Source organism: Filicampus tigris, chromosome 3, assembly GCF_054856515.1.
Source record: "Filicampus tigris isolate MCC_2025a chromosome 3, RoL_Ftig_1.0, whole genome shotgun sequence".
Classification (NCBI taxonomy): Eukaryota; Metazoa; Chordata; class Actinopteri; order Syngnathiformes; family Syngnathidae; genus Filicampus; species Filicampus tigris.
Window position 1 is genome coordinate 4,197,009 of NC_141219.1, and position 10,824 is coordinate 4,207,832.

Consider the following 10,824-nt stretch of genomic DNA (forward strand, 5'->3'; position numbering starts at 1 on the left):
TAACTTGTATCCTTTGTTACTTACTGAACCCTAGCGAAGAGAATGTTCTTTAGCTTCTAATAAATTCATAGAGGGGTTTTTATAAAAATGTAAAAAGGAGGAAAATTCAAGTGCATGTATAGAGTCGGGGGAAAAAAAATCTCATTAAGTTCTGTACTATGGGTGCAGCTATGGAATATTTTTTGTATTCGGTTATCCTCCTGAAAATTCTGTCGCTTAATCGTGTACTCAGGTAAAAATAAAAAATGTATTTTGCTTGGCTAAAACAAAAACGAATACAGAAGAAAAAAACATTTCCGCTTAATGAACGACCAACTGTTTTTCATTTTTAGATCATCAACATTTTTTACTTGAATTTGAACTGTACTTAGCAGCACACTATTTTTCTGTCTAGAAACATTAGTGAGATTTTAGACATCTCTCCCCATCGATTTTTGTCTATAAACTGCCTCTGAAAAGTAATCTTGACAGCTCTTGCCAGCCAAGGTGGGGCATTTGCTTAGCGGCTAGCTGCTAACGCTGGAGCTACTGCTGAACACTGACATACAAAGTCAGTGTAATTAAATAGATTTTTAGAGTCCTTAATCAGATATAAATATACTAAAACTCATAGCTATAAATTAGAACATGGTAAACCCGTATTGCGCAAGCTTTTACTACATGTCAATCTTACATAAAATAAAATCTCGAAAACCTAATGTGCTTGGGAAAACATATATCACCATCAAAAATGTTTGAGAAAAAGTATTTTAGTGTCAATCTCAGTATTCCCACTTGAACGTAAACACGTGTTGAAAAATGAAAATATCGTGTGAAGTTCCTAGAATTATTAAGGTGGAAGCAGATCATTATGAGAAAAATATTGTAATTTTTTTCCCCCAAGGACAAAGGTTGCAATATTGTGAGAGGGGAAAAAAGGGAATGTCAATATTCCAATTATTTTGACAACAAAATCACTATTATGAGGAAAATGTTTTTTCTTTCCCAAAAAAAGGAAAACAAGTGGGGAATGTGATAAAGTCAAGAATTGGTTTATTTCATTGTTCCCGCAAACAAATTGGCGTTTTTGACACTGTTACTCTGGCGCAGAAATTAGGTGACGATGCCGAACGGCTTTAGGTTTTGATAGGTTTTCTCCCATATCGGAGAGAGCCATTGACTCTTGTCCTTTTGTCAGGTTTTTTTTTGTTGTTTTTTTGTTTTTGCTGGCTTGGCACAGACTCCCCACTAAAAGTGGGGCCTCACTCACTCAGCCCACTTGTTGACATCCGCCACAGCGGCGTCACCATGGAAATACGCGCTTTGCTCGGCAAAATTCCTGTCTCGCCTTCAGCCCATCCTCCTCCCGGCCGACCGACGGGCTGATTCAGCGCTGCGCTCGCAGTCCCGTCGCTCGTGCTCTCTGCGGTTGGAACACGTGACCTCGCAGGGACGCCCGGCTCATCCGTCCGCGTGCGCCAAGGTGACCCAGCCAGTCACGAGCTCATTGTTTGCGCTGGAGAGACCGTCGCACTGTGTCATGTGTTGTACACCTGAGTGATGTTTGCTTGCCGGGCGACCCTCCCGTCTGCATATTATTTGCAGCGGCATCTCTCGACAGGCAAGGCTGGGGGAAGGGTCCGCTTTGCCCCGGGGCCACGATATTATTAGAGCCAAGGAATTCCAGCTTTTGCAGCCCATGATCTCAGCTTACGCCGTCCCATTGAGGCTCCCGTTTTCACGGATGTTTTGCCTTTTGTTTTTGCTTTGTCGCATGGGTTTGCTGCAAAGTATTTAGGACTAATAAGAGAGAAGAAATAACAGATACTGTAAAATCCCGTGAATAACGCTTGTTTTTTTTTTGTTGCCCTCCCAAAAAAGAGCCCAAATCGAGGTGGAGTATTACACAGGGGGCTTAAGAAATGAAAATTGTTCACGTTGTTTTGACGTTTACGAGAACCTGGGCGGTACGCAAAAAAAAAAAAAAAAAATAGACTCATAGACTTTACCTAGACACATTTATTCGGATTAAATGCCTGATCGGAGTAAAAATGCTTCATGTACACACCTCATTCGGAATATTCCGGTCAAGATTTTATTCCAAACGAGAAGGGTGGTTTATGTCGATTGATAATCCGATCGGCGCGCATGAAAACCTTTTTTCACGACATTTCGGAACAAACCGTCTTTACCGTACATGTCGGTGACGTCAGTGTTTGTGTTATTCCCGGAAGCCAGGAGAAGCCGAGCAAGGGAATCGTCAAATTTCTAAAGCAACGTAACTGCAACTATCTTGATAGCAGCAAATCGCATGAAATTGTCCACAGTGATGATGTGACAAAGCATTGACTATTTCATTATTTGTCAAACTTCCACTAAAGTATATCTGTATTATCCTAAGCAGTTGCCGTTTTTACGCTGGGATTTTATTGTCGTAACATTACGACCATATTTAATCATGTTGTTCTTCAGACCAGCGCTAACTAGCTGAGATTGACTCAACAGCGCCTCTGCTGGTTGTAGCCAAGCCAACGAGGTCGTTCTTCTCATCGCTACTCCTCAATCTTCGACTTTGGCTCTAATTGTTTTTCATGTTTTCGACCATAATTCTGAGAAATGTTCATTATACAGAAAGTTAATTCGGCAGTCGGCTTTTAGCCCACCGGTCATTCCGAAGCATCTTTATAAACCCAAGGCGGCCTTTGCGATCTGTCACAAGGGTAAAACTCAGCGGTGATATAATGTGATCTTGATTAATGCAAACAGGAAACATCTTCTTGCTTTTCCAGGCAGAGGTCAGAAATCGGGGCAGTGCGCGATGTGATACGTTGCCCGACGGCACTCCGGCTGTAACATGTTTTTGTGTGACTTCATTTTCCCGTCGATAGCCCAGGAGAACCTTTTGTCCCGGCTGCGCTTGCGCAACTCCCAACCTCTGCGTTCAGCGGGGCTTTTGGGAAGCATTTTCATCCCCGCCGGTCGCCCCAGCATACTTTCACGAATGGGACGGACGCCGGCGGCTTTCATCGGCGCTCGCACTCGATGCAACCCACCGACGAGACGCACTCGACGCGTTCTATTGTGCGCTTCTATTCTGGAGAGGATATCGGAGCTAATTCTGTTTGCTCTCAGCGCCGTGCTGACAGGCAGGTGCGCTTTGTGCAAAGGCTTCCGTGGATCACAGTGGGATGGGACTTTTTATTTGTCGGCATTCACATGGCCTTTTAACAGGTTTGCTATTGTGAATGAGTATGTTGGTTGTCAGTAGGAATGTCGTTTTCAGTTCAACCAAATATTTGAATTGGAACCAGTACAGAACTATTCACGGGACATAGGAACAGAGCCCAGCAACCGATAGTGAAAAATTGCGAGTGGCTGACAAAGGATTTGATTTTGAAGAAGAAGGATGCACCTTTTGCAACCCTTGAAAACGGCGATTGTCAGGCAATGACGAGTCCGCCGTCAAAAATAATTTAGTGAACACTTTCGTAATTGCTTTCCCGAGCAACCAGGGCTGAACTACAACATAGAAAGACCTTAGAACAGTTGAGGTATTGCCATAAAATCCTGTCAGCAACACGCACCCGTGTATAATACGCCCCTTCTCCCCAAGTCACCTTTAAAGCGGAAGTCAACCCAAACATATGTTTTTTTCAAGAATTTTCAATTTGTGGAATATAAGTTAAGCAGCAAAATGCACTCGTTTTTTGCCATCTCTGGGGGCGGCCATTTTGTCTTCTGTCGACTGAAAATGACATCACGACTACTCAGGTAACGACCAATCACGGCTGACCTGTTTTCTGAATTTGAGCCGTTAATTAATGAATCAGAATGCCGTGTTTCAACTAGTGGTCCTGCTGGGAGCATATTCTTGAAAAAAAATATATGTTTGGGTTGACTTCCGCTTTAAAAATCGCTTTTATTTCTCTGTACTTGTGTTCCTGATTTCCTGGTATCTTTTACTATCAGAGTGAATAATATAAATATTAACTCTTTATCAAAATATTCATCAGAATTGCTTTTGTTTCAACTAGTGGGCCTGCATAGAACATATTCTTGAAAAAAATGTTTGGGTTGACTTCGCCTTTATGCACAGAAACAAATGGCAAATAGCAAAGTTTGTGAACAACAAACCCCAAATAGGTGGAGCTTCACCCACTGTAGGATCTGCGTTGGTCAATTTTGGCTTTTAAAAGGACATTTGCGCATTATTTGAACAGGAAGTTGCCCATGTGAGAAGGGAAATCAGCTCTTGTTGACAGCGTTAGCCACAGGGGGTCCTCTGTTTACAACTTAGCTTTCTAAGTTCAATACTTTCTGAACACTCTAAATATCTGACCAATGACGACATTGATTGGAATAAAAAAAAAAAAAAAAAAAAACTGTTGGAGTCAACATGATATGCAAACGGTCTATACGGGTGGTCATGTTAATGTGGCGGTGGAGGCGACACTGACCTGTGGGGGCCTCTTGTTAAAGTGGCCCGCGTGCTATTTTTATTGGAGCCATAAGCTACTTACAGTGGCCGCTCTGACATTACAGGTTAGCCTAATATTATCCCGCCCGGTCAGCGTCTTGACTGACACCAGCGATTAAGGGTGACGCCGTTCCGCTTGGTCACTATCGCTGCACTTTTAGCACAACTGGCGAGGATTTTTGACAGCGAGGTGCGTAACAAGAAGGGCGCTCGCGACCAAACGTCACAGACGACCTATAAACCCGACGCTAGCAGGTTATTCCGGAAGCAATCCGACACTGACCACAGATGGTCTATTGTTGCGCTCGTAGTTAAATTGTAGCGAGGCCTTTATTTATACTTGCACAAGTCGTACAGCTGCGTGTTTTCTTTTTTTTTTTTTTTTTTTATCCCCCCCGAGTGCTGGAATGCAGAGACCCGCCACAATACGCTCCTTGTGTGTCCACAGTTGCTCTCGCAGCACTTGTCCTGCCTATTTGGACTGACTTCCTTGACCCTCGATGCGTTGTAAATGTCTTAAGCTAGTAGCTGCTGTCAGATTTTGTTGTTGTTTTTTTTAAATTTTTTTTTTTAATGCTCGCATGACCATATGACTATATGACAAAAAACATGTACAGGCTGTTGTTGACTTGTGTAGTTCTGTTTCTACGGCGACATAGCCGAAATTTGTGCGTGAGTTGGAGCGTGATGTTGTACGGGTCTTCTTGTGTGTAGGGGGTGCGTAATGCAATAATGCATTGTCTTAAACCTCGAGAGCTTTCAATGTTTAGAAAAAAAACAACACATTTTTTTAATATTCAATGCCTAGAACTGGTTTTCATTCATTATTTATTAACAAGTAGGATTTTATTGCTGCGTTGGTCTCCCATTTCGACTTTCCTACAAATTAGGCTTATGTCGCCGCCATAGGAAGGAAACTCACTAACTGATGACCATCTGTAGGGCTGTGCAATTAATCAAAAATTCAATTACAATTACGATTATTAAACTCCACCATTACAAAATTGTTTTTTTTTTACAAAAGGAAATGATACATGTGCACCTTTTTAAAAAAACAAAACAAAACAAAAAAAAAAAAAAACTTTTTTTGACTAATATTATATATTTTGTTTGGACCCAAAGGAACTTACATAATCATAGTGTTTCAAAGAAATGTATTTGTCTTTATATTTTTTACATTCAAACATTTTCTTGTTTTGTACCCAAAAGTAAATGATCGTTTGAATAATAATTACTACCAAAATAATCGTGATTAATATTTTTTTTCATAATCGAGCATCCCTAAACCTCTGTATTCAAAGGAGAATCAAACGTCAATATAGTGGACGAAGGCGACTTTCCATTGATGCCCTTTTTGCTGTGAAATAGTGAGTGAGAGGAAGTTCCTGTATGTGTGCTTGTCTCCAGATTCTCCCTGAAATTTCCCTGGCCCCCCAAAAAAAATCATATTTGTAGTTTTTGCTACGTTTTGACTGTTTAGCCATGTCAAAATGAAAACAAAGGCCCAAGACGGTTGCACAGTCCTGTAGCTCTTCTATGCATCGACATGGGATGTGTCGCTGCTTTTTTTCTGACCTGCTCCTTCCTTTTGAAACTGCATTAGGCTAAGAGTTGAGTGGGGAAATAACATTCCTGTGCTTCATTGGCAACAGATGTAAGGAGAACCCCCCCCCCCCCCCCTTGAGCCCAACCTTTACTAGCGTCTAAAATCAGTGCGGCATGCAGCTGTTTTTTTTTTTTTTTTTTTTTTTCCCCACAGAAGCCAAAATAGACTTCATGAGTGAGCTAATGGCTGGGCCTTGTGACGGGAGCGTTGCCGCGTCCGCCGCCGCCGATGGATAAGGAGCTGTCAGCATGGCGTCACAGCTGCCACATCGGGACCCCTATTAAACTACCTGACGGCGCAAAAAAACGTCCATCCAAAAGTAGATGCTGCAGAAACTTACAAGAATTGGCTTTTGTCACCGCAGGGAGGGCCGAGTGCGAGTGGATAAAAAAAAAAAAAAAAAAAAACGAATGGCAAATGACTCAACAAACCAATGTGAGGGTGTGCGCATCTGCTCAGGAGTGGTTACGATGTAAAAAGCAGATCACAGACAAAGTAAATTCATTTCAAATGGTAACTTTCTGGCTTTCAGAAACAGGAAAAAAAATCAAGAAAGGAAAAAAAAAGGGGTAGTCAGTACGGTAAATTAAAATTCTCAGGAAAGAATTATGGAATCACACAGAATTTCCATTTCCAGAACTAACACCTGCGTCGGATTAGATTTTTTTTCGTTAATCTGCAGTAATAAACAAGAGTGACGGCACCTTGGAGAGCTGCTGCACCAAGTGGACTGACATGAATCATGGGTGCAACACGAGAGATGGCAATTGAAACAAAGAAGAGGATTATCAAACGTTTTGAAAATGTTAAAACCATCACGTATTGTTGCAAAAGATTTTAATTGTCAGCTGTGTCCGAAATCTGGACCAAGTACAAACATGGGAAGATTGTTAAAGGGAAAACATATTGTTAGACTGAGGAAGACATCAAAGCGCCAAGACAGAAAACTTCAAGCGTCTTGAAGACAGAAAAAATGGACAGAAAAACAAATGAGGAACAAATGGGAGGAAAATTAGACTGACTACCGCATTTAAAAAAAAAAAAAAAAAAGCGTTTCTTGAAGCCAGAAAGTCGCCATTCTGTAGTTTTGTATCATGTCTGTGATCTGCATTTTATTTTTTTTTCATCAAAATTAAATAGCTGAATAAACATCCTCCAGCACTGGTGATTCCATAATTTTTGCCAGGGGTTGTCGTATGAGCAACAGGTAAATCATACTTCAACGCGGCATGGCGTACTTTGGCTTTTACGTTGTTGTCTCAGGCGACAGACAGTTTGCAGACAGGAAATGTAAGCCCCTTTCCCGTCGAAAGCGGGGCAGCTGACACGAACTCAGGGGTAGAGCTAACATTAGCCCCCCGAGGACCCCCTGCAGTTGGGGTGGCTCGGTCTCCTTGATCCCAAAGTGGACGCATCGCCACCTTTTGTTTGGGTGCGATCTCCAATACAGCGGGGGCCCTGGAAAGAGCCCAGGCTTTCAAACAACAGTAAATCTGTCAAACGTAAAGCCGAGGGTTGAAAGGCTCAAGACCAGTTTGAAATGTGGGCAAAAACATTGACTCATGTACAAAGAACATGTACATTAGTTCAAAATGTAAAACATTTTGGGGTTAAAAATGTATTTGTGTACAAACAACTGCACGTAAATGCATATTTATACTTGATGGCAAGTAGTAGAGTAATACTTGAACCATTTTGAAAAACTTGAAAAAGGACTGCCTCGCTCACAAAACCCCTTTAGCGTCCTTGCATTATTAGAGTAATAGCTTGTAACGTTTTTGATGATATAATGGCACTGTGTGTCATGTTTGTGAATGTTACTGTACATTTGCGACTATTGCACTGAAGCCTGATTTCAAGAAAATCGCAAATTAAATCGAAATCGCAGTATCAGTCAGAAAAATCGCAATACAATTTTTTTCCTAAAATCGTTCAGCCCTAGTGCGCAGTGTGCTGAAATGGAAAAATAAGACGCAGCGAATTGGGTAATTATATCCTCTTGACCCAGCAACTCCGCAGACAACTACAGTATTACAGTATAAAAAACGAATCGATCTGTACTGCCGTGTGGAAACAGGGATTTCTATTCTGTAGTTAGGCTTTGTCTTTTTAACAAATTGAGTCCCATCAATATTTTTTTTTAAATTAATTTCTGTATCTAGATCAAGCGCGTATGTCGAAAAGTAAGGACAAGTCACTGATAGTGTCATGTGCGAAAGTGGGTGACGGTGCGTGATTAGCCTCTAGCTAGCTGAGGTCAGGTTTCCTGTTTGCCTCGCGCAAGCTAATGCTGCATAAAAGGTGTGTCGACCTGCAAACACAGAGGGCCACCTGGCAGCTTCCCCGTGGCGCTAATCTCTTTTGAGACTCACTGGTCAGCCCAGTTTACCCTCGTTAGCTCCCCTCCGCGGGGTTAACACACGGCTAGCGTGTGCGGTCCAGGCCGCAAATGCTAGTAATCCTCGAAAGAGAACTACAAGTGTAAATGACAAATGGTTGAACAAGAAGCTGACCAGACACGGCCATCAGACGTATGTTTTCTCTTAAATTGTTCCCATTGTAAACAACAATGAAAATTGAATTTATTCATGGCAGTGGAAAGCCTTTGATAACTAAAGGGGCGATGCCGTAATTGGTATTTTAGCATTCTTAACTGTCATACAAAGAGAAGTTAACCATTGACAAAGCAGAACTACTTCCCCATCGGAAGACGTTTGACAAACAGGTAATGGAGAGCTAACTAGTCATTTAGCCATTAGCACATTCTCTCCGCTGAAAAAATGCTGCACTGAGCAGCCAGACAAATTCCGACTTCTTGCCAACACTTGCCTTCAAAGTAAGTTCCAAGCCCTCTTCTATGGTTGCCATCGCACTCAAGCTAGCAGGGTAGGCTAGTGATTATCGCTCACACTTTTCAGATCTGGAGTTTGAATCCGGGCTCCAGCCGCCCTCTGCCTTTTAACTTCTCGCCCCAGAAGATGGAAATAGAGAATGGATGGATGTTTATCGTCAGACTTTTTCTCTGTGCCATCACTGACGCCTGAAGAAAAAGGCCAATTTCCACAAAATTGGTCGCGTATTCCATCTTCCCGCATGTTGTGGTACAGCTGAATTGCTTTTTGTGTTTCAGGAAGCGCAATGAGCGTCACTTTTGTCCCTTTGCGCTGAGGTCACCAGTTTCCCTGCGCTCTCTCTTTCCACTCACACGGCAACAGACGAGGGCTGTTCGCTGTTTGGGAAAGGAAGCGGGGGTCTGAAGGTCGGCAGAATGTTGTCGGGATGCTGTGTGTGTGTGTGTGTGTTAGAAGGCAGTGCGGTGACGGCAGCATGTTTTGCTTCCTCTTTTCTGCTAGTTACAATCCACCCCAAAACACAGACACTTGCCGGCGTGGTGATACCAGATAACGACGCCTGTTCCGCAGACTGGTAGCAAAAGCAGTGACGGAAACGTTTCACAACAGCAAATATGTGTATGATATTCTTTTGTTAGATTAGATCATAAAAAGTGTCATTTTCTTGGGTCCATGACAAATTTCGCAATATCGTAATATCTATCGCTGTATTCAACATCCATATCGCAGACTCACTGTTGATGATTGAACCACGGGATATTATTTCAAATTGACAGTGCGGAAAATGCAACATACATTGATTATGATTCAGTTACTGGTTTGGTATGTAGTATATCAGGAAAAAAAAAAGGGAAAAAAAAATGTTGATCATTATTTTCCAAGGGTAAAATCAATGACTGATTTGAGTCAGAGAATTGTGTTGTTTTTATACAGAAACAAAATAAGGAAAAGACCGTGATTTCGTCTGTCATTGCAATTCTGATTGCCTTCAGCGATTCCCGCGACCGAATGTCCACACCGACGTACAAATGAATACATTCAGTCCAGTGGCAAGACCCGATTGCGTCTGTCTGGTGAATGAAACGATTGTGACGGGGACAATGCGTCTTTCTGTGTCCGCGCAAAGACAACGGCCTCTTCTTGCAAGAACTGATCGCCACACTGTCATGGTCTTGCAAAGTACAACTCCAAGTCACAGGGGTTGCCTAGCAACTAAACTACTTGACGAACAGTTAGCCGTTAGCGAATAGCGTACGGTGCAATATTGTAATCCACAGTGTGCACGTTGCAGCAGGTTTTCTTTCTACCCTCGGTCTCATCTTGAATAAGATTGCTGATGTGACCGGAAACGTAGCTTTGAAGATAATGAGGTTAGCTTAGCTTAACCTTGTTGCTTTGCCTCATTTATGGAGTATTCATATTCCAGTCTCCACCTAGCCGCAGCGCTTCGTTTTCTAGCTGCCTTCAGTCTTCTCATAAAAAAAAAAAAAAAAAGATTATGAATTGGAATTAGTTCCAGGTTTATAGTCTGTAACAGGTCAGAAAATAGGCGAAAATGTTGATCATTGTTTTCCACAGTAAAAGTCAATGTTTTATTTTGATTGAACACAAATCCACTTTCATGAAGGACTATAGAAATTTGGAGAATTTTTACTGTTGACAAGCTGAATTTCCGAGGATTTGGACAATTTGAAATGAAAGAGAGGTATCCAAACGATGAATCGATTATCAGCAGCAAATTTAAATCGGAGATGGCTTTATGAGTCACTAAATGTATTTGTGAAGCTGATTTAAAAAAAAAAAAAAAAAAAAAAATCTTTACTTTTTATCTGGCACATCAGGTTGTGCAAACTTGTGCAATATGGATTTTCCCATGCGTTGTATTTCATTGCTATGATGTTTCAGAAGAA

At 41.8% G+C, this 10,824-nt stretch overlaps 1 protein-coding gene across 4 annotated transcripts in view; it reads left to right on the plus strand.

Annotated features, from left to right (window-relative positions):
* garre1 (granule associated Rac and RHOG effector 1) overlaps window positions 1–10,824 on the plus strand; it is a 31,290-nt gene that overhangs the window by 1,361 nt on the left and 19,105 nt on the right. Inside the window, exon 1 of one of the 4 annotated variants that reach the window (XM_086024823.1) lies at window positions 8,081–9,321. The exons of 2 other annotated variants lie outside the window; for them this stretch is intronic. The gene's annotated coding sequence lies outside the window, so the exon portion shown is untranslated. Of the gene's footprint in view, window positions 1–8,080; window positions 9,322–9,486; window positions 9,533–10,824 lie in introns of those variants that run through there. One more of the 4 variants, XM_086024824.1, reaches the window with a different exon arrangement.